Source organism: Saimiri boliviensis, chromosome 8 (genome assembly GCF_048565385.1).
Source record: "Saimiri boliviensis isolate mSaiBol1 chromosome 8, mSaiBol1.pri, whole genome shotgun sequence".
In the NCBI taxonomy this organism is placed as follows: domain Eukaryota; kingdom Metazoa; phylum Chordata; class Mammalia; order Primates; family Cebidae; genus Saimiri; species Saimiri boliviensis.
The window spans coordinates 24,505,301-24,528,657 of record NC_133456.1 but is presented as its reverse complement, the minus strand read 5'-3'; the positions used below and the strand labels follow the sequence as shown (position 1 = coordinate 24,528,657).

Genomic DNA, 23,357 nt, shown 5'->3' with positions numbered 1-23,357 from the left:
TGAGTGGCTTTCCTGCTGCTGGCCAGCAGATGTACACAGCCACCCTGTCACTGACATGATCCTTGTCCTGCCATTCTGTTAGAACAATCTTCCTGAAGCACAGCTTTTGGAAGAATTTAAACATGTTGATACATAGACCAGGCACAGTGACTCATGCCTGCCATCCGAGCTCTTTGGCAGGCTGAGGTGGCTCGAACCTGGGTGGCGGAGTTTGCAATGAGCTGAGATTGTGCCACTTCACTCCAGCCTGGGCGACAGAGCAAGACTTTGCCTTAAAAGCAAAACGAAACAAAACAAAACAAAAAGACCACAAATGGCACCAACACCTAGAGCCCTCCAGTGCTGTCCTTCCCAGGAGTGTCCCCAGGCTCAGCCCTCATGTCTGTCACCTTGACAGAGAGGCCTTTCCTGACCACCTTCACCACCACAGCACCCCTGCTCGTGCTAGTGCACTCCACACCTGCACCTGACTTCTCTTTCCTTTTTTATTTTTGAAGACAGAGTCTTGGTCTGTTCCCCAGGCTGGAGTGCAGTGGCACGATGTCAGCTCACTGTGACCTCCACCTCCCCAGTTCAAGCAATCCTCCCACCTCAGTCTCCTGAGTAGCTGGGATTACAGGCAGGTGTCACCACACCTGGCTTTTTTTTTTTTTTTTTTTTTTTTTGTACTTTTAGTAGAGATGGCCTTTCACCATGTTGGCCAGGCTGGTCTTGAACTCCTAACCTCAAGGGATCCATCCACCTCAGCCTCTCAAAGTGCTGGTATTACAGGTGTGAGCCACCGCACCTGGCCGTACCTGCTTTAGTATTTATTCTTCATAGCGCTCTCCACCTGATGTGCTGTCTGTGTTAATGGTTTGTTTATGGATCACCTGTCTCTTTCCCCTCATTAGAATGATGGATCCATTACGAGAGCAGCAACTTTGTTTTGCTCATTGCTGTTTCCCCAGAGCCTGGAACCCTGCCGGGTATATGATAACCAGGCAGTAGTTATTAGTGGAATGAATGAATGTAAGAATGAATAAATGGCCGGGTGCTGTGGCACATGCCTGTAATTCCAGCACTTTGGGAGGCCGAGGTGGGTGGATTGCTTGAGGTCAGGAGTTCGAGACCTGCCTGGACAGCATGGTGAAACCCTATCTCTACTAAAAACACGAAAGTTAGCTAGGAATGGTGGCACACACCTGTAATTCCAGCTAATCGGGAGGCTGAGGCAGGAGAATTGCCTGCACCCAGGAGGTGGTGTTTGCAGTGAGTCAAGATCTTGTCACTGCACTCTAGCCTGGCAGAAAGAGAGAGATGTCTCAGAAATAAATAAATAATCATTAGAAAGAAAGAATGAAAGACAAGAAGGCCTAGACAGAAGAAATAAGTTACAGTAATTAATAGTGCACAAGGGAAATTAAAGGGAGAATTTATTTGAATATTTCAAGATAGCTAGAAGAGATGGATTTTCGTGTTCCCAAAACAAAAGATAAATATTTGAGGTGATGACTGTCTCAGTTACCCTGATTTGATCATTATATATTGTCTACAGCTGGGGTCCCCCAACACTCCTCGCTATGGATCAGTAGCAGTCGGTAGCTTGTTTTTCTTTCTTTCTTTCTTTTTTTTGAGGCAGAGTCTCACTCTGTGCAGTTGTGCAACCTCAGGTCAATGTAACCTCCACCTCGAGGTTCAAATAATTCTCCTGCCTCAGCCTCTTGAGTAGCTGGGATTACAGGCAGGTACCACCACACGTGGCTAATTTTGTACTTTAGTAGAGACAGGGTTTCACCATGTTGACCAGGTTGGTCCCGAACTCCTTACTTCAGATGATTCGCCCTCCTCATTCTCCCAAAGTGCTGCGTTTACAAGTGTGAGCCATCATGCCTGGCCGTTTTTTTTTTTTTTTTTTTTTTTTTTTTTTTTTGACACGGAGTTTCACTCTTGTTGCCCAGGCTGGAATGCAATGACATGATCTTGACTCACTGCAACTTCCAACTCTTGGATTAAAGCGACTTGCCTGTCTCAGACTTCCAAGTAGCTGGGATTACAGGTATGAGCCACCATGCCAGGCTAGCTTTTGTATTTCTGGCAGAGACAGGGTGTCTATGTTGCTCAGGTTGGTCTCTAACTCCCGACCTCAGGTGATATACCCGCCTCAGTCTCCCAAAGTACTGGGATTACAGGCGTGAGCCACCGCACCTGGCTCACCTGTTGGGAACTGGGCAGGCATCACAGCAGGTGAGCAGCGGGCCAGTGAGGGAGGTTTCATCTGTGTTCACAGCCACTCCTTATTGCTGGCATCACCACCTGAGCTCCACCTCCTGTCAGATCGTTGGCGTCGTTAGAGTCTCATAGGAGCGCCAACCCTACTGTAAACAGCACATGCGAGGGAGCTGGGCTGCATACTCCTTATGAGAATCCAATACCTGTTGATCTGTCACTGTCTCCCGTGACCCCCAGAAGGGACCATCTAGTTTCAGGAGAACAAGCTCAGGGCTGCCACCGATTCTGCGTTATGGTGAGTTGGGTAAGTATTTCATTACATATGACAATGTAATAATAGAAGTAGGCCGGGCGCAGTGGCTTATGCCTGTCATCCCAGCACTTTGGGAGGCTGAGGCAGGCAGATCACCTGAGGTCAGGAGTTCAAGACCAGCCTGGGCAACATGGTGAAACCCCATCTCTACTAAAAGTACAAAAACTAGCCAGACATGGTGGCAGGAATCTGTAATCCCAGCTCCTTGGGAGGCCGAGGCAGGAGAATTGCTTGAACCCAGGAGCAGAGGATGCAGTGAGCCAAGATCGCAGCATTTTGGGAGGCTAAAGTGGGTGAATCACCTGAAGTCAGCAGTTCAAGACCAGCCTGGCCCAGTGGTGAAACCCCGTGTCTAATAAAAATACTAAAATTAGCTGGGTGTGGTGGTAAGCACCTATAATCTGAGCTACTTGGGAGCCTGAGGCAAAAGAATTGCTTGAAACCAGGAGGTAGAGGTTGCAGTGAGCTGAGATCATGTCCCTGCACTTCAGCCTGGGCGATAGAGCAAGAATCTGTCTCAAAAAAAAAAAAAAAAAAAAAGACAAGCCAGTTACAATGGCTTATACCTGTAATCCCAGAACTTTGGGAGGCCTAGGTGGGACGATCACTTGAGGGTGGGAGTTTCAGGTAAACCTGGGCCACATAGCAAGACCCCATCTCTACAAAACATTTTTTAAAAATTAGCCAGGCACAGTGGCATGTGCCTGTAGTCTCAGCTACTCAGGAGGCTGAGGCAAGAGGATTGCTGGAGCCCAGGAGGTGGAGGCTGCAGTGAGCCGTGCTTGTGCCACTGCACTCCAGCCTGGGTGACAGAGTGAGACCCTGTCTCTCAAAAAATTCCGAGTAGAGAAAGGTATGAATTGTAAGTTCAAGCATGCCACATCCCAAATTTCCTTCAGAAGTGTTGATGCACGCCCCAAGAAATCTGCATTCATTTCCCAGCGCTGCCTTAACAAAGTACCCTAAACTGTGTGGCTTCAACCACAGAGATTTATTCTCACAGTTCTGGAGGCCAGGAGTCTGAAATCAAGGGGTTTTTTATTGTTTGTTTGTTTTTCCTGTGAAGACTTTGAGGGAGGGTCTGTCCCAGGTCTCGCTCCTGGATTCTCAGAGCCTCCAGAGTTCCTTGGCCTGTAGGTGGTCTTCTGTCTCTGTCTTGACATTGTCTTCCCTTGGTAGGTGTCTTTGTCTACACATCCCCTTTTTATAAGGACACCAGGCACTCAGGATTAGGATTCACCCTCATTACCTCAGCTTAGCCTGATCACATGTGAAGAGCCTATTTCCAAATAAGGTCGCATCCACAGACCCTGCGGCGTAGGGCTTCAGCGTCTTTTGGGGAGACACAGGACAACGCATAATGCCATAGATTTGCAAATATTTTTAGTTTTCGTTTCTGGGTTTTATTTTTTCTTTTTCACATCAGATGGGTGATGTGATGATACCGTAACAAGTTTTGAGGAAAGCACATGTCATACAATAGCATGAAAACCCAACTGTCATGCTTGGGTTTTTTAATTTTAATTTTAATTTTTCTTGAGGCAGAGTCTTATTCTGTTACTTGGGTTGGAGGGCAGTGGTGCGAACATGGCTCACTGTAGCCTCGATCTCCTGGGCTCCAGCGATCTTTCCACCTCAGCCTCCCAAAGTGCTAGGATTACAGGAATGAGCCACCATGCTCAGCTGTTCCCTATTTTTTGTTTGTACGTTGCTCTTTTTACTCAAAAATATACCTTTGCAGCTGAGCATGTTGGCTCACGCCTATAATCCTCATCACTTTGGGAGGCTGAGGCAGGTGGATCACTTGAGGTCAGAAGTTCAAGACCAGCCTGGCCAACGTGGTGTAACGCCTTCTCTACTAAAAATACAAAAATGAGCTGGGCGTGGTAGTGCATGCCTGTAATCCCAGTGACTCAGGAAGCTGAGGCAGGAGAACCACTTAAAGGCAGGAGGCAGATGTTGAGTGAGCCACATTCATACTACTGCACTCCAGACTGGGTGGTGGAGCAAGACTCTGACTCAAAAAAAAAAAAAAAAGAAAAAAAAAGAAAATATACATACATATATCTATATACACACACACACCTTGGCAATCTTTTTATATATCAGCATTCACTGGTACAATTTAAATTCTATTGTAGATTTCATTTAGATTAATACAATCTAAATACTATTCTATTAAGTTCTATAACTAAAAAAAAAATAGGCAATGCATTTAAATGATTCCAAGTTCAAAAGCTATGAAAGAGCATAGGACTGAGTCTCTCATATGGCAGCCAGTGGCATATGTGTTTATTGAAATCTAAGTGAGGCCGGATATGGCGGCTCATACCTATAATCCCTGCACTTTGGGAGGCCAAGTCAGATGGCTCACCTGAGGTCAGGAGTTTGAGACCAGCCTGACCAACATGGTGAAACCCTGTCTCTACTAAAAACGCAAAAAGCAGCCGGATGTGGTGGTGAGCCTCTGTAACCCCATCCACTTGGGAAGCTGAGGCAGGAGCACCGCTTGAACCCGGGGGACAGAGTTTGCAGTGAGCCAAGATCACACAACTTCGCTCCAGCCTGGGCAATGAAGTGAGACTCCATCTCAAAAAGGAAAAAAAATTTCTAAATGAATTAACATTAAAGAAAAGGAAAGATTTGGGTCTTTGGCTGTGTGGGCCACATTTCCGGTGCTCCACAGCTGCAGGTGGCCCTGAAACATGGTCCTCATTGCAAAAAGTTCTATTTGTTGGTGCCGGTGCAGCCTTAAAGCCACTCTCCCAGTCCTCCTGAAAGCCAACCGCTGTTAGGGTTGTTTTGGCGATTCCTTTCCGAGATGATCTATGCATACCATCAGCATGTGGAGTTAATGTGCCACTTAAAAAAAAAAAATCAGCATCTCCATGTAGTGCGAATGACCATGGAATAGGCCATGGAATGGAATATATTCAGCTAGTTTCATAATGAATGGCTCCTGAGCTTTTCCCAGGTTTCCTCTTAAAATTATTCTGTGAACACCATTCTCTCTGCAGAGTAAATTCTTAACAGTGGAATTAATTCCCTGACCGCAAGGTTTCTATGGTTTTCTCATTTCTTTCCTCTTTTCTTCCTTTTTCTTTTCTTTCTCTCCCTCCCGCTATTCCCTCTGTTTTCCTCTTCCTACCTCTTTCCCTCCCTTTCCTCCACGTCTTCTCCCCCTCCCCCCCCTTTTTTCTCTCTCCCCGACTGCCCTCTTTCTTTTACAAGGTCTTCTATGCACTGGCATGATCCTAGATCACTGCAGCCTTGAACCCCTGGGCCCAAGCTAGCCTCTTGCCTCAGACTCCCAAGTAGCTGGGAATAAGGCCTGTGCCACCAGGCCCTTCTATTTCTTTTCTTTTCTTTTCTTTTGTGGAGATGGGCCTTACTATGTTTTCCAGGCTCATTTTCATCTTGGTGGTTTTCAAGGGTTCTTACCCAAGCGTACCTGGATGGAACTTACTCACTTAAAGCTTTTGTCATTGTGTTGAAGTTCTGTGTCTGTCTCCTCCATCCTGGGGAGAAGATTTAAAACTTCTATCCCCTTTTCAAGCAGATCGGTGACTTCAAAAAGTATACAAATGTTGGGAGGCGAGGTGGGAGAAACACATGAAGTCAGGAATTTGGGACCAGGCTGGCCAAGAAGGTGAAACCCTGTCTCTACTAAAAATACAAAACTTATTTTTGTGTGGTGGTGCATGCCTGTAGGCCCAGCTTCTCAGGAGGCTGAGGCAGGTGAATTGCTTGAATCTGGAAGGTGGAGGTTGCAGTGAGTCGAGATCGTATCACAAGATCAGGGTACAATAGCAGCTTTAGACTTGATCCCGCCAGGCATGACCACTGGGCACGTTCAGTGGTGGGTCTGCCGATTCTGTCTCAGTTTCCAGTGTCTTCTCAGGCCTGGAGTGAGCGTCTGAAGCTGGGGCTGGATACCTTGCTGCATAAATACTTTCTCCACTTCCACCTGTGCCATCAGCCTGGGTGGGGAGAAGACCCATGTCAGGGGAGAGCTGTCTTCCTCCTAAAGCCCCACGTGTCTGATAGGTGAGACTTCTGCCTCGTTTCCAGAACTCCCAGGGGCCCTTGAACGTCTTGTTATTTGCTAAATTGCAAGCACAGATTGCCTGTACCTCCCCTCAGACCTTCCTGCCACTGCCTATAGAGCTGTCTGAAGCCTGGAAATGTTTATTTGCCTTTGGAGAAATTCTAGTTCCATCTGCCCCAGACTCATCAAAATTACAGTAGAAGTCTGTGCTCTGTAACTTTCTGGAGCCTGTTCCAGCAGACAGGAGGTCCCTTCTTCAAGTCCTCTTTGTAACCCCATACAAGATGAGGAAGCTGCGGCAGATGAGCTCAGGAATGCAAAGTGCCAGAGCTTGGTTTCAACTTTGAATCCCTGGGCCCAGGGGTTCGAGGCTTGGGTTCAACCTTAAAGTTTGTGGGATTTAAGATTGGTGTGGGAAGTGTTCTGTTTGGCATCCCCTACCCTGGTGTGTGGGGGTTGGGTCCTGGGATGCCTGGAGAGCCCAGCTTACACCTGCTGACCTGACACATTTGTGACTAGTGTTCTCTTTAACTGCAAAGTGTTGTGGTTTGGGACAGAAATTCTGTGCTCACCCTGTTCACATGCACCCTGAGGAAGCTCTGACACCACCGCACAGCCTCTGATACACACTGAGAAAGCCGGCACTAGGATGTGCCTGTCAGCAGGAAGAGCTGTGAGCATCTACATCCACATGTAGACATATCTGTACACATACATTCATATACACACATCCATATATACACATCTTTACACACATCGACACACATCTACATAGACACATCCATGTACATACACATCTGAACACACACATCCATATCCACACATTCATACACATATCAGTGTATTTCCATATATCTGTATTCATACATATCTACACACATCCATGTACAGATAGATACATCTGTGCACAGATGCACACACATTTATACACACACATCTGTACACATGTTGGTGGGGATCAGGGAAACACAGCATTAAGTAATGGTCTGGTAATAGCGAGTATTGTTTTGACATCATTTGGATGAACTGACCAGCTAGTGGCTATCAGAGGGGTGTGTGGGGTGTGTGTGCAGGTTGGCGGGGCCATCAAACACGGTATTTGTAGCTGCTCTTGGCTTTTCTAGAGGATCTCCCATGTGGGACTTTGGAGTGTAGTGAGCTGTCCCCTTGGCCCACCTGCCAGTGTCTGCACCAGTGACCAACAAAGTTCTGGCTTCACGGGCCTCAAGGACTTTGGATTGTACTGCAAGAAATGCTAGCGTGCCATCATTCAACGTGTCTGGTCACCACGTGGAGAGCAGTTACCAGCAGCAGGATGGGAGCCAGGAGAGCCAGGAGGATGTTGCAGTGAGACAGGCGAGATGACCAGGGCTGGAGCTGGTTCACAGCGGAGGTGACAGATGGGGTTGATTCTAGTCACATTCCATAGCGACAGTCCACTGCGTTCCTGATGGATCCAACGAGGGGATTGTCAAGGAGAGAAGAGGAGTCCTTTGTGTTATGTCTGAGTTTGTAACACAGATGTCTAATTTGAGAAATCTGGAGTTTAAAAAAAATTAAGGAAGGGCTGGGCACAGTGGCTCATGCCTGTAATCCCAGCACTTTGGGACGCCAAGGAGGGCGGATCACTTGGGCTCAGGTGTTTGAGACCAGCCTGGCCAACATGGCAAAAACCTCATCTTTACTAAAAATAGAAAAATTAGTTGGGCACTGTGGTGTGTGCCTGTCATGTCAGCTATTTGGGAGGCCGAGGCAGGAGAATCACTCGAACCCGGGAGGCGAAGGTTGCAGTGAGCCAGGACCCCACCACTGCACTCCAGCCTGCACTCCTCCGTCTCAAGAAAAAACAATATTGGGGAAGGATTGGCGTAGAAAGCCATTAGCTGGGCTGTCTCCTGCCCTCTAAGGTCCCAGCTTGTGTGGTCATGGCTGGGCCTGCTGGCCAAGCCTGTCATTCCAGGTGTCACCACGGCCTTTTCAGGGCTAGAGTGACTCACAGCCACCCATGGTCAGCAAGGCCGAGTGGTTCTAGGCGCAACTGGACATGAAACTGGTGACAGGAGCAGCCCTGTCATCTTTACAGGGATCCTCACACGGCAGACGGGCAGCAAGCTGGCCTCTCCGCATCACTGAGCCATCTGCTGAGTGACAGGTAGGAGATGAGACCCCTTGTGCCCCATCTCCTCCATGGCCAGGCTAGGGTGTAGGCCAAATGCCTCCTGATGGTCCTCATCAACCCAGCCTCTCAATATCAACATCCAATCTAAGGACAGACGCAGGCTCAGTGTGAGCCCCCAGAACCTCCCCCAACCTCCAACTGTCTCCAACTGTCCCCACAAACCTTAAAATAGCAGCGTTTGGGCTTTTTATTCTCACCTACAATAGAAAACACATGTAACATTTTGACCTAAAATACACGGGGCATTTAAAACACACACACAGGCTGAGCAGGTGCTGGCCCTGTGCCAGAGCCGGGGTGGTGGCACCTAGGTGTGCTGCTTATGGGTTCTGAAAGATTCCAAGGTAAGGACAGGAGCTGGGGCTGGGGGCACTTGGAGCAGTGGCTGTTGACCATCTCATATGGGTGTTTGGGAGTCGTAACAGCCAGCCCATTTCCAGCTGTGTGTTCTGGATGACCTTCAGTGTTGCAGAAGCAGAAGCTTCAGAAGGTGAAATTTACCCAATAACCCATGATGTGTGGTTAATTCTTTTGTCATCTGTCCTGTTTTTCTTTCATTTTACTTTATTAGAGACAGAGTCTCACACCATTGCTGGGACTGGATGCAATGGTGCAATCTTGGCTCACTGCAGCCTCTGCCTCCTGGGTTCAAGCGATTCTCCTGCCTCAGCCTCCCGGGTAGCTGGGATTATAGGTGACTGCCATCACACCTGATTAATTTTTTGTATTTTTAGTAGAGACGGGGTTTCACTATGTTGCCAGACTGGTCTTGAACTCCTGACCTCGGGAAATCCACCTGCCTTGGCCTCTCAAAGTGCTGGGATTACAAGAATGAGCCACTGTGCCCAGCCTCATTCTACTCTATTCTTGTGCCAAGCACAGTGTCTCACACCTGTAATCTCAGGACTTTGGGAAGCCAAGGCAGGAGGATTGCTTGAGCCCAGGAGTTCAAGAATGGCCTGGGCAACATAATGAGACCCTGTTTCTACAAAAAACAAAACAAAACAAAAAAAAACCAACCACAAAAATTAGCCACTGTGGTGGCACATGTCTGTAGTAACAGCTACAGCTACTTGGGAGGCTGAGGTGAAAGGATCGATTGAGCCTGGAGGTCAAGGCTGCAGTGAGACGTGATCAGGCCTGTTTGTGGGCTGTGGTGCAGGGCACAGGTGTTGACTCTTCAAGGAGCCCTCAACCCCAAGGCTCCTGGGGTATCCTGAGTCCCCTCTGCCTGGTCCCTGGGGCCTGACCCTTTCACCTGCCTTCTTTCTGTCCCTGTAGCACTGCTGGAAAGGAAGGAGGAGGATGGATGGTGGGTGACTGCCCTGGGTGCCAGTACAGCCTCCTGGGTAAGGCCCTGGGTGCCTGGCTGTGGGGCAAGTGCAGGTGGCAGGACCTGCCTTGTTTCCTGTGGCTGTGGCTCTGAGAGCTAAGATATGCTGTCGCCGCAAGATTTTCCATTAGTCGTTATGTGGGCTCTGAATAGGACTTAGTACCTGCTCATTAAAAAAAAAAAAGGTGTGTCCATTGATGGGACATTCATCCATCTCTTAACACCTCCCCATGGACAGGTTCTAATGGAGTGACAGGTGAAGAAGAGCACAGGGCTGGGGGGACAGCGCTGAGGCCAGGCTGAGCCCTCCTCCTCTTGGAGCCCTGGTGAAGGGCTGCCTGGCAGAGGAGGGCAGGGGTCTCTTGATTGATCCTCACAGCAGCCAGCATACGGTGCAGCACTAGCCAGAGGCTGCAGACAGAGTGGCTCAGACGACGCCTAAGGCTGGAGCTGAGCCATGAGCTCCACTGCACACAGATCCCAGCCTTCAGCCACAAGGTGAGTGCTTAGACCAGGGGTGGATGTCTAAAGAGAGCACCAGAGTTAGGGAAGTGGTGGTCTGAGTACCCCGAGGTCATCCCCAAAGAGATGAACTTGCTCTTAATAGCATAGCCATATAGGAATGGACTCAAGGCTGGCACTTCAGCTTCAGACTTATGTCTATTCATCCAGGGTTGCTTGAGGCCAGGAGGCAGAGGCTGCAATGAGCCAAGATTGTGCCACTATACTCCAGCCTGGGCAACAGAGATCTTGTCTCTAAAATAAACTAATAATTTTTTTAAAAGGCCATGTGCAGTGGCTCACAGTTGTAATCCCAGCACTTTGGGAGGCTGAGGTGGGCAGATCACCAGGTCAGTAGTTTGAGACTAGCCTGGCCAACATGGTGAAACCTGATCTCTACTAAAAATACAAAAATTAGCCACGCATAGTGGCGGGTGCTTGTAATCCCAGCTTCTCTGGAGGCTGAGGCAGGAGAATCGCTTGAACTGGAGGCGAGCTATGGGAAGCACTGGGAAAAGGGCAGCCACAAGAGACACCTCTGAGTCAGCCAGACTTTCAAGAATGACTCAGGGCCCACCCTGAGCAATCACTTTATGGAGATGAGCCCAGCTTGGACGGTGGGAGCTAGGGAGCCCCTCATGGCCGTGGCTGCAAGGATGCAGGCAGCTGAAACTCAGCCTTGGTGACTTTCCCTTTTGCATCTCTAGTCGCACATCCCGAGGGGTGAGAAACGTTTGTCACAGTGCCAAGGATGGTTAGGAGGCCTTGGGAAACAGATTTCCAATGGTAAAAATGCATTTTGGAAACAGTAGTTTGCTTTTAGTTTTTCCCAGAGGTGGGTTCTTTTGCAGAGTTAGGAATAATGGTGTGCTTGGCAGCTGAACAGGTGCTGGTTCTTCTACAGCACACATTTCACCTTGTACATTTTTTTTTCCTTTTTCACATCCAGTCCTGCAAATGGTGATTTTTTTTTTTTTTTTTTTTTTTTTTTTTTTTTTGAGATGGAGTCTCGCTCTGTCACCAGGCTGGAGTGCAGTGGCACGCTTGGCTCACTGCAACTTCTGCCTCCCCTGTTCAAGCGATTCTCCTGCCTCAGCCTCCTGACTAGCTGGGGCTGCAGGCATGCACCACAATGCCTGGCTCATTTTTGTATTTTTAGTAGAGATGGGGTTTCACAATGTTGGATAGGATGGTCTTGATCTCTTAACCTCATTATCTGCCCGCCTCAGCCTTCCAAAGTGCTGGGATTGTAAGTGGGAGCCACTGTGCCTGGCCCAACCTTTTTCTTGGTCTACTATCTCATTCTTACAAGGTCTCCAAGCTGATAACCCTTATGCCTGCTGCCTCGGTTTCTTCAGCCTTCCGCCTGGTTTGAGGGCACAGCCTTGTTTCTGTGAAGCTCACTGCCATAGGGTGTCTTTCTGGTTTCATGATGAGCTCTCTGTGGCCATGTGGTCGTTAAACGCTCACAGCCGCTGCCCCGACTGCCCTCCTGGCAGGACTAGGAACTTGTGGCCTCTCCACCATCTGGGGCTAAGACCCTGCCCAGCACCAGGGCGGGCATCCCTGACTGGCTGTTGAATGTCACCTCCTCATCCTCTCTGCCGTGCCAGAGTCCCATGGCCACCCAAAGAGCAGTGAATTTCAAAGAGTGCTCCAGGACTCGGCACACAGTGCTGTTTGCAGCTGTGAGTGACTACAGTGAGAGGAGACAGGAGTGTCAGCACAGGGAAGGAGGGCTGGGGCAGAGTCCAGGGGGAACCAGGGCCAGCACCCAGTGTCCTCTCCCAGTCCCTGTACCTTCACACGGGATGCACTTGGCTGTCCCAGCACTATGTCACCCAGGGTGTTTAGTGGGGACTATCACATTGGCAGGTGCTGCTTGGCATGGACCATACTGTCAGACTCCTAGGAGGTCAGGAGTTCAAAACCAGCCAGGCCAATATGGTGAAATTTCATCTCTACTAAAAATACAGAAATTAGCTGGGTGTGGATGTGTGTGCCTGTAATCCTAGCTACTCGGGATACTGAGGCAGGAGAAATGTTTAACCCAGAAGGTGGAAGTTGCAGTGAGCTGAGATCTTGCCACTGTACTCCAGCCTAATGACAGAGTGAGAGTCTGTCAAAAAAAAAAAAAAAAATTCTAGAATAAGAACAGAGACAGGACCCAGGACCCTTTAGAGTCAGGAGGCACAATCCCCAATACAGTAAATCCATCCATACCTAGACCCATCAAAACAAAATTGCAGAAAAGACAAAGAACAGGTCCTAAAAGCTACTGAGGAGGGTGGAAAGAAGGAGGGACATGTTGACAATTGCTTTCCCACCAGCAGCAGCAGAAGACAGTGGAGTAAGAGAAAGTAAGCATGAGGTGAGAGTTCACACCCAGCTCAACACTTACTTAATAAAATAACCTCTCAGCACTGATCCGTCTAGAGATCTCTTTACCACAAATGGACACTTACTCAAGGGACACATCCACATGTTCATTTATGTACTGTCTGTGTCAGCTTTCCTGCTACAGGGGCAGAGTATATGCAAGGGAGACCTCATTTTTATTCTCTGAAAGACTCAGGAAGGTGGAAAAATAAGGCACAGATTGGGAAAAACATTTACTAACCACCTATCAGACCAAGGACTCATTTCCAGAGACTCATCTCTAGACTATATAAAGAACTCAAAGCTTAAAAATAGGCCAGGTGCAGTGGCTCACGCTTGTATTCCTAGCACTTTGGGAGGCTGAGGCGAGATGGCTGCAACCCAGGAGGTCAAGGCTGCAGTGAGCCATGACTACACTCCTGGCTGCATGACAGAGTGAGACCTTGTCTCACAACAAAACCTCCAAAGTAACAAATGGGAAACAAATGCATGATCAGTGTTACACTCCCAGTCATAGAGAAACAAGGTAGTGCTACACACCTGAGCTCCAGTGAGTTCTGGCATGGGTTGGTGAGTTGCAGGGACTTCGCAGCATAAAGCGTTAGTTGAACATCCAAATGGGCAGGTTGTGATTTCAGCATCCACTGATGAGTGCACTATAAAAAGCACTGTTCTAGTACCAAAAAGGTGGTAGCTGATGAGAAAAAAAGTGAGGCTTAGAGGCAGGAATCAAGGTCACAGTCTACCAACCAGATCCTCTCGGGAAGCAGCCTTGGACTCCTGAAGTGCCAAGACAGGAGGTGGTGTGGCTCCACGGGAAGCTTGAAGAATCTGGAATCAAGCAGAAGCACTCGTTGTTCTGACCATGTAAATACAAAACTGTCACCTACTACAGCCATTAACAGAACATCTGGGAGGACAAGCAACTCAGAAGATTTATAGCCACTATTTTCTGCAGTTAAGGCCCTCTCTCTTCTTCTTAGGGTTTATTTAGAGACAGTCTTGCTATGTCACCCAGGCTGGACTGCAGTGGTACAATCTCGGCTCACTGCAACCTCCACCTGCTGGGTTCCAGCAATTCTCCTGCCTCAGCCTGCTGAGTAGCTGGGATTAGTCATGTGCCACCATGCCCCGCTAATTTTTTGTGTGTTTTTAGCAGAGACAGGGTTGTACCATGTTGGCCAGGATGGTCTCAAACGTTGGACCTCATTACCCACCTGCCTCAGCCTCCCAAAGTGCTGGGATTATAGGTGTGAGCCACAGTGTCTGGATGGGTTTATCATCATCATTTTTTTTTTTTAAATCAAGGGCTAAATTCTTCCCCTCTCTTGGACACCAGTAAAGTATTTAAGAAAAGCAGTCACCATTTACAGTTAAATTTTGAAGGACAAACTAACAGGTGATTATAAGTTACAACATAAAGGCATCGTATGAACTCTCATAAGAAAAACAAAGAAATGAAGACACTTTTTATTATCTTTTTGAGACAGGGTCTTGCTCTGTCCTCCAGGCTGGAGTACAGTGCAGCAGCCTCCCAAGTAGTTGGGATTATAGGAGTCTGCCACCATGTTTTTATATTTTTAGTACAGACAGGGTTTCACCATATTGGTCAGGCTGGTCTCAAACTCCCTGATCTCATGTGATCCATCTTGCATCTGACCAGAGAAATTAAGACAGTCTCAGATAAACAAAAGCTGAGAGAGTTCATTACATTGGGACCTACCCTGCAAGAAATGCTAAAGGGTGTCCTTCAAGTCAAGACAAAAGAATGCTAGGTGGACATTTGAAGCCACATAAAAAGACCTGTATTATTGGAATTTTGATTCGTATCTCTGATTTTAATTATTGGATTTGAAAGAGATGTGTCACCATAAGTATGTTAAATATATAATTTATAAAAAAAAAAAAAAGTTAGGCATGGTGATGTGCACCTGTAGTCTCAGCTATGGAGGATAGCTTGAGTCCAGGGCCTTGAGGTTACAATGAGCTATGACAGTGCCACTGCACCCCAGCCTGGGTGACAGAGTGAGACCCTCCAAAATATAGATATACTTTTTAACATCAACCACATAGGATGGGGCAGAGCAGTCAAGGAGTAGAGTATTTGTATGTGATTGAACTTACTAGTTTAAAATCGATTGCTGTAACTTCAGGATGTTTCATGTAATCCTCATGGTATTTACAAAGAAAATAAAGAGAAATGAGAAGGGATTCTAAGTGTGTCACACACAAAAAAAAATCAATTAAGCACAAAAGCAGGCAGAAGGAAGGAAATGGGATAGAAAACAAACCATAAGCCATGCAGAAAAGAATCCGCAGAGTGGCTCCAGAGGCCCCATAAATGGTGTGCTGGAGTTCTCCTAGAGGAACTGCTCACTCAGTCCTTGGCTGTAGGCCTCATGGCACAGTCACCCAACAGGGTAGTGAGTTTCGTCCGACGATAGTCTTTAAAAGGGCAAATGAATTCTACAATCAAAAGACTGTAAGAGACTTACACATTGGTTGAAACTCAAAGGATGAAAAAAGATATTCCATGCAAATGGTAACCAAAAAAGGGAGGAGGAGCTAGACTAATATCAGACTAAATAGACTTAAGGTCCAAAGCTGTTTTGAGAGATAACAGTCAATTCACCAAAAAGATGTAACAGTTATATTGTGCATGCAATGCACCTCAAAGCTCCTAAATATATGAAGCAAACACCGACAGAACGAAAGGAGAAACAGATAGTTCTATGATAACAGTAGGTGACTTCAACATGTCACTTTTTTTTTGAGACAGAATCTGACTCCTATGCCCAGGCTGGAGTGCAGTGGCATGAGACACATCATTGTAACCTCCTGAATTCAAGTGATTCCTGTGCCTCAGCCTCAGAGTAGCCAGGATTATAGGTGCGTGCCACCACGCCCAGATATTTTTAGTTGAGACAGGGTTTTGCCATATTGGCCAGGCTGGTCTCGAACTCCTGACCTCAAGTGATCCACCTGCCTTGGCCTCCCAAAGTGCTGGGATTACAGGCATGAGCCACTGAGCCTGGCCCAATAACTCTCTTTCAATAACAGATACGACACCCAGACAGAAGATCCAGGAGGAAACAGAGGGCTTGAATGATACTATAGACAAATTGGACCTACCAGACATACACAGATGAGTTCACCCAGCAGCAGAATACACATTCTTCAAAGTACATGTGGAATGTTCTCTGGGAAAGATCATATATTAGGCCTCAAAGCAAGATTTAATACATTTTAAAGGACTAAAATCACAATAGCAGAAGGAAAACTGGAATATTCACAAATCTATGGAAACTAAACAACATACTATAAAACTATGGATCAAAGAAAAATAATAAACATTAGGAAGTATTTTGAGGCAAAATGTATCAAATCTTATGGGATGCAGCAAAAGCAGTGATATGAGGGAAATTTATAGTTGTACATGCTTACGTTAAAGAAAGCTGGCCAGGGGCAGTGGCTCACACCTGTAATCCTAGCACTTTGGAAGGTTGAGGCAGGCAGATAACCTCATGTCAGGAGTTGAAGACCAGCCCGGCTAACATGGTAAAACCCCGTCTCTACTAAAAACATAAAAATTAGCCAGGCATGGTGGCAAGCACCTGTAATCCCAGCTACTTGGGAAGCTGAGGCAGGAGAATCACTTGAACCTACGAGGAGGAGGTTGAAGCGGGCCAAGATTGCACCACTGCACTCCAGCCTAGGCGACACAGCTAGACTCCATTTCCCCCAACGCCCCCAACACAAAAAGTAGCAGCAGCCAGGCATAATGACACTGTTTTATAATCCCAGCTACTTGAAAGGCTGAGGCCAGGAGATTGCTTGAGCCCAGGAGTTTGAGACTAAGTCAGCAAGTGGCAAGACCCTCTCTCAAATAAAAAGGAAAAGCTCTCAAACCAAAATTCTAACTTTGTACCTTAAATTATTAGCAAGAGAAGGACAGCCTAAACCCAAAGCCTAACCCAAAGAACAGATGGCTTCATGGGTGACTTGTACCAAACATTTACATAACCAACACCAATCCTGTTCATTTTCCAAAATACGAAGGAAAGAATACCTCCAAACTTATTCTGTGAGGCCAGCATTACAGATACCAAAGACAGACAAAGCAGCAGCAGAAAACACCACTATTCCTGATCAATACAGATGCAAAAGTGTTCAAGAAAATACTCATGAGAATTCAACAGCGTCACAGATGAATTATACAACATGATCAAGTGAGATTTATTCCTGGAATGCAAAGGTGGTTACCACATAAACATCAGTGTAAGATATCACATTAACAGAATGAAGGAGAGAAAACACATGACAATTTGTTTCAATTAGTACAGAAAAAGCATTAAAGTTTAATATACTTTCATGATTAAAAACATACTAGAAATCGAAACAACCTCAATGTAATAAAGGTCATATAAACAACCTCCAGCTAATATCATTCTCAATTATGAGACAAAATCTTCCAAGATGAGGAATAAAACAATGATGCCTGCTTTCATAATACTAGAAATCCTAGCCAGAGCTATTAAAGAAAGGAAAAAGAAAAGGCATCTAAATTGGAAGGGAAGAAGTAAAATTCTCTTAACAAATGACATATTCTTTGTAGAAAATCCTGAAGACTGCACAAAATAAACTGTTAGAACTAATAATTTGTCCAAGTTTCAGAATTCTGAAATCAACATAGAAAAGTCAGTTACATTTCTACACACTAACAGTCAACAATCCAAGAAGGAAATTAAGAAAACAGTTCCTGCTGGGCTTGGTTGTGGATGCCTATAGTCCCAGCTACTTGGGAAGCTGAGACAGGAGAATTGCTTGAGCCTGGGAGGTCAATGCTGTCAGTTTTTGTAACGATTATGCCTGTGAATAGCCACTGTACTCCAGCCTGGGCAACATGTGAGACAACACCTTAAAAAAATAAAAAAAGAAAAAAGTCCGTTTATAATAGCATCAAAAAGAACAAAATAGGAATAAACTTAACCAGGAGGCAAAGATTTTGGCAGGATTTAAAGTTCCAGAGACTGGTTGTGTAACATATGTAAAGTCATCTCGTATTTATAGATTATAAGGCTTAGTTTCATCAGGATGTCAATATGACTCGAAGTGATCTACCGGTTTAGTGTAATTGCTCTCAAAATGTCAGTGACATTTTTTCTTCAATTATAGAAAAATTCATCCTTATAAATTGTGTAAAGTTTATAATGCAATTTCAAGGGATCCTAAATGACCAAAGCAATCTTGGAAAAGCTACAGTAGTCAAAAGTGTGGTATAGCAGTGAAGACATACAGAGAGACCAGTGGAATGCAATACAGAGTGCAGAAGGAAACTTACACATACGATCAAATAAGTTCAATAAGGATGCCCAGACTATTCAATCAGGGAACGGACAGTCTTTCAACAGATGGTGTGGGAAAACTAGATACCCACAGGCAAAAGAATGAAGTTAAAGCCTTACCTTATATCATGTTAAAAAAAAAAAAAAAGAAAGAAAGAAAGAAAGAAAACCTCAATAATGAATCAAAGACCCAAGTGTAAGATCTAAAACTATACAACTCTTTTTTTTTCTTTTTTTCTTTTTTTTTTTTTTTGAGACAGAGTCTCACTCTGTCACGCAGGCTGGAGTGCAGTGGCATGATCTTGGCTCACTGCAACCGCCAGCTCCTGGGTTCAATCAACTCTCTGCCTCAGCCTGCCAAGTAGCTGGGATTACCGGCACCCACCACCATGCCTAGATAATTTTTATATTTTTAGTAGAGACAGGGCATCTTGGTCAGACTAGTCTTGACATCCTGACCTCATGATTCACCCACTTCAGCTTCCCTATGTGCTGGGATTATAAGCATGAGCCACTGTTCCCAGCCACCAACTCTTAAAACATAGAAGGAGAGCTTCCTTTGGCTATGATTTCTTGGATATGACACCAAAGGCCCAAACAACAAAAGGAAAAGTACACAGATTGGATTGCATTGAAGGATACTATTAAGAGTGAAAAGGCAACCTACAGAATGACAGGACAGGTGTGCAAATGACATGTGAAAGAGTTCCCCTCTAGAATAAAGCACTCTCACAATGCAACAACAAAAACCCAACTAATGCAGTTCAAAGCTGTGCAAAGACGTGAATAGACGGTCCTCCAAATAAGAGATGCAAATGGCCAATCAGCACATAAAAAATGCTTACCATCACTAATGATTAGGCAAACAAACCACATGGAGAGGCTGGGCATGGTGGCTCACACTTGTAATCCCAGCACTCTGAAAGACAGAGATGGGAGGATCACTTGAGGTCGGGAGTTTGAGACCAGCCTGGCTGACATGGTAACACCACATCTTTACTAAAAATAGAAAAATTAGCTGGGTGTAGTGGCACATGCCTGAAGTCTCAGATGCTTGAGAGGCTGAGGCAGGAGAATTACTTGAACCCAGGAGGCGGAGGTTGCAGTGAGCCAAGATTGCACCACTGCACTCTAGCCTGGGTGACAGAGACTGTCTCAAAAAAAGCAAAAGGAGAAAACCTACATGCAGAAGCCACCTCAGACTCATTAGGATGGCTGTAATCAACACAGAAAATAAGCGTTAGAGAGGATGTTGAGTGGTGGAACCCTTGTGTGCTCTTACTGGGACTTTAAAATGGAGCTGCAGCTATGAAAAACAGTATGGCAATTCATCAAAAAGTTAAAAATAGGCCAGGTGCGGTGGCTCACACTTGCATTCCCAGCACTTTGCGAGGCCAGGGCAGGCAAATCACTTGAGGCCAGGAGTTTAAGACCAGCCTGGCCAACATGGTGAAACTCTGACTCTACTAAAACCACAAAAAGTAGCCGGGCAGGGCAGTGCAGGTCTGTAATCCCAACTACTTGGGAGGCTGAGGGCTAAGAATCGCTTGAACCCAGGAGGCAGAGGTTGCAATGAGCCGAGATCGCACCACTGCATTCCAGGGTGACAGAGTGAGACTCTGTCTCAAAACAAAGAATTACCATATAATCCAGCATTTCCACCTCTGAGTCTGTAGGCCTTACAATGGAAAGGGCCTCACACATTTATACACTGATGTTCATAGCAGCATTGTTGAGAGCAAATTCTGACATGTGTGAGAAATCATATTGTTTGCCAAGAAATCCTATTGAGAGTGGAGACAAGGAAAACCTAGTCGGCCTCCCAAAGCAGCAAACTGCTCAAAGCATTAGAAAACAGTATCCAATGTAAATATGTCTCACGGCAGATGAATTCGTTCTTTGAACACGGGACGTGTGACCCTTTCCTTTGTTTTCTCACAAAGAGCACTTTCTAGTTTGTCTTTAACCTGTAGTAAACATACTAGCTGCCTGGATAGTTTACCTTTAACCAATGAAAGAACACACAGCATCCACTTGTAAAATTTGTCACTGGAAAGTCAAGAATACATACATAGGTCAGAGTCTGCTCTGGACTCTCAGCTGGAGATGCTGTCAGACCCCTGGCGTTCCACTCTGAACCCATCTTTTGCTCTCTATCTCTGTGTCTGTTTCTTAATTCCTTCAGCGCCGCCTGGGTTGGAGTTTTAAAATCCTGTTAGGTACATTTAAAATAGTCAATCACATATACGTGAACAAAAAGAAAGTTAACTAAATGCTCAACTCACTCTCAAAACGTAAACAATAATTTAAATAAAAATATTCACCAGGAGCTTGGGTTCCATTTGAATCATCTAAAAACTTGCTAGAAGTTTCCTCATATAGGCAGTCTCGGTTTCAAAGAAAAAAAAAAAAACACCCCACAAATGTAGACATGAAATAAATCCTAAAGATACTAAATGCACAATTTAATTTGAAGTGCTAAGGTTCTAGTTGACTAAGTCTATAGATTAATACAATATAAAATGAATGTTTGGTAAGAATATATGTTTATTTAAAAATATAAAATATTAATTATCCCCAAATTTTCTGTTTTTATTTCTGTGGGAAAAAGATCACAGGCAAAATGTGATCCTGTCATTCTAAACACTGAAGCTTGCTCACTTGTCAGTTCAGTTTTTTGTTCACACTACCAAGTAATCAGTCAGTCTGCATTCTTCTTCTGCTACAAGCATCGTCCAGAAAACAACTGAATGAACAACAACAAAAAAATTCACAACAACAAAAACATAGTGCTTGATTACATATTTCAAGTAATAACAGTATACTGAGCTGGTATTCATGAAGAAAGCAACTCTATGGAGTCTTTTTATATGGGGATATTAACACAAAAGTGAAATGCATAGTAACTGTTGAATGTCATGTTGCCAGACTGGATGCTTTGACCTATATTTTTGGGCAAATGCTAAGTTCCAGGCCCATAGTTTTAGGTAAGAAATCACTGATCTATAATTTTTATATAGTTGACTCCTGGAATACCCAAATTACACAATACTTAAATGAAAAGATGTCTTAGAGTGCTTCTAATCCAATCTCCAATACCAGGAATCCCCAGTAGATGCCCATCTGGCCTCCTAATGCAGTCAAAATATGGCCCAGGAAGTTTTCACTGAAATATTTTGTGCATCAACTCTCAGTGCATGAGCTTGTGACATTAAAGTAATCTAGAAAATGTTTATTCTGATACTTAAAGTCAAAAAGTTGCTTTCCTTCAGTGGCTGTAAATTTTGTCAATGAAATATTCTTCTGATACCTATTACTATTTTCTTCTCCTTCTCCTTCTTTTTACTTGGTTTTGGTAGGGAGTTTTGGCTCTCATATCCTTAAGCTCAAGAATAGTAGACATATTTCTGATTGAGATAGCTGTGTTCATTTCTGCAAAAGAACTAACATTTTTTTTTCCTCTGATAACATAAATTTTCTAACTGTAATTTTGCTTAGGCTTGCAAGAAATCTTAGAAAGGTACACTGAGTATCATAGGATCATAACATGTTTTGAATTCTTAATATAGAGAGGCTAAAACAAACTTATGGTCAAGCTTGTATTGCCCTATCCAGTACAGGCATTTAATGTCCCACCATGGCAATAAGCCTCGGTCAACCAGATCTGGGAAATATATTAAGGCCAGACTACTGTTCCATGGTATATTGTTGCCATTCGGAATGACGATGCCCTCTGGATGAAGGTGCAACTCATTCTCAGTGCTGAAATACTGTCAGGACTGGGGAAGAAATAAGAACATGGGAAACAGTTATTAGACTAGGGTGAGAAGAAAAGCTTTCTTGTGTTTCAGGGCCTATGAGTCTTTTTTGACCCGAGTTATAAGAACTATAGCATGGAAATCACTGGAGCACCTTCTTTCAACAGTAAATAGGAGCTGCTCTACTAACTGGAAATGAGGCAAGATAGGGTTAAGGCCAAGAGCTGCTCTGCAAGGGGATCTGTGACTGCTCTGAGCCTTCAAATAGCCGCCCATTATTCTCTGTGTGATGACCTTCTTTTTTTAAAAAAAAAAAACTTTAAAAAATTACTTCAAGTTGTAATCTAGTTCCTGTCATGCTGTAGAGAGTTCAGGAGAAGCACATCTCATTCTCCAGATGGACCTGCAGAGAGCACATGCCTACAGCCCCATGGCAGATGGGCAGAACAGGAGCAATGATCAGCAGAGATCATCTACACAGCCACATAACAGGTGTCACAATGGCCAGGTCAGCAGTCTGAGACCTGGTGAGAAGAATGGGGAGCTTGGGGCAACTGTTTCCAGACAAACATGAAGGAGAACCCTGGAGACCTCTTGGAAATAGCTGAGGGCCACTCTGAGAGGTCATTTCTAAAAATTAGACCCAGTGGGGCCTCATACTATCCTCAGCTGAATATCAAACATGAATGTGGCTTTATTTTTTTATTTTTTACACAAGCTGATGAAGCTGTTGAGGTCTGAGACTTAGGAATAATGGTAAATTTAAGCATTAAACCCAAATGACAGTTAATAATGAAAGCTCCTATTATTTACATCTTATATTTTTCTTTTTTTTGGTTTTGACTTTCTATTCTTATGGAGGTTTGTTTTTGTTTGTACTCAATTATGATTTAATATCTTATTGCATGTGTTCTTGCTTATAAAATGCTTGTGTAGACAAAGGCAAACATCAAGCAGAAAATTGTTAAAAATAATAAGAAGAAATAAGCCCCAAAAGTACCATTCTAGATATTCATCTTAAATCCCTTAGCTTTTCAGCTGGCAGTGTAACCTAAGGAAATACACTTTATGTTATTGGGGTCTAATTTCTTTCCCTAAAACATGAGGGTGTTGAGTTGTATACTGTCTGAGGTCCCTTGCACCACTAAGATTCAACCATAATATTTATGTTGATATAACTCGGCATAATATCCTGAAAACATTTTATCTTAAGTAAAGGATTTCAATCCTGGAAACCTTAAAGCTAAAAAATATTGACTGAAAATTTCAAGAGACACTGTGCTATAGTTT

The 23,357-nt window shown here is 44.9% G+C and overlaps 1 pseudogene; it reads right to left on the bottom strand.

Moving 5' to 3' along the window:
• Window positions 1-3,944: 3,944 nt before the first annotated feature.
• On the bottom strand, window positions 3,945-4,035 carry LOC141585510 (small nucleolar RNA U13; annotated as a pseudogene).
• Window positions 4,036-23,357: the final 19,322 nt, after the last annotated feature.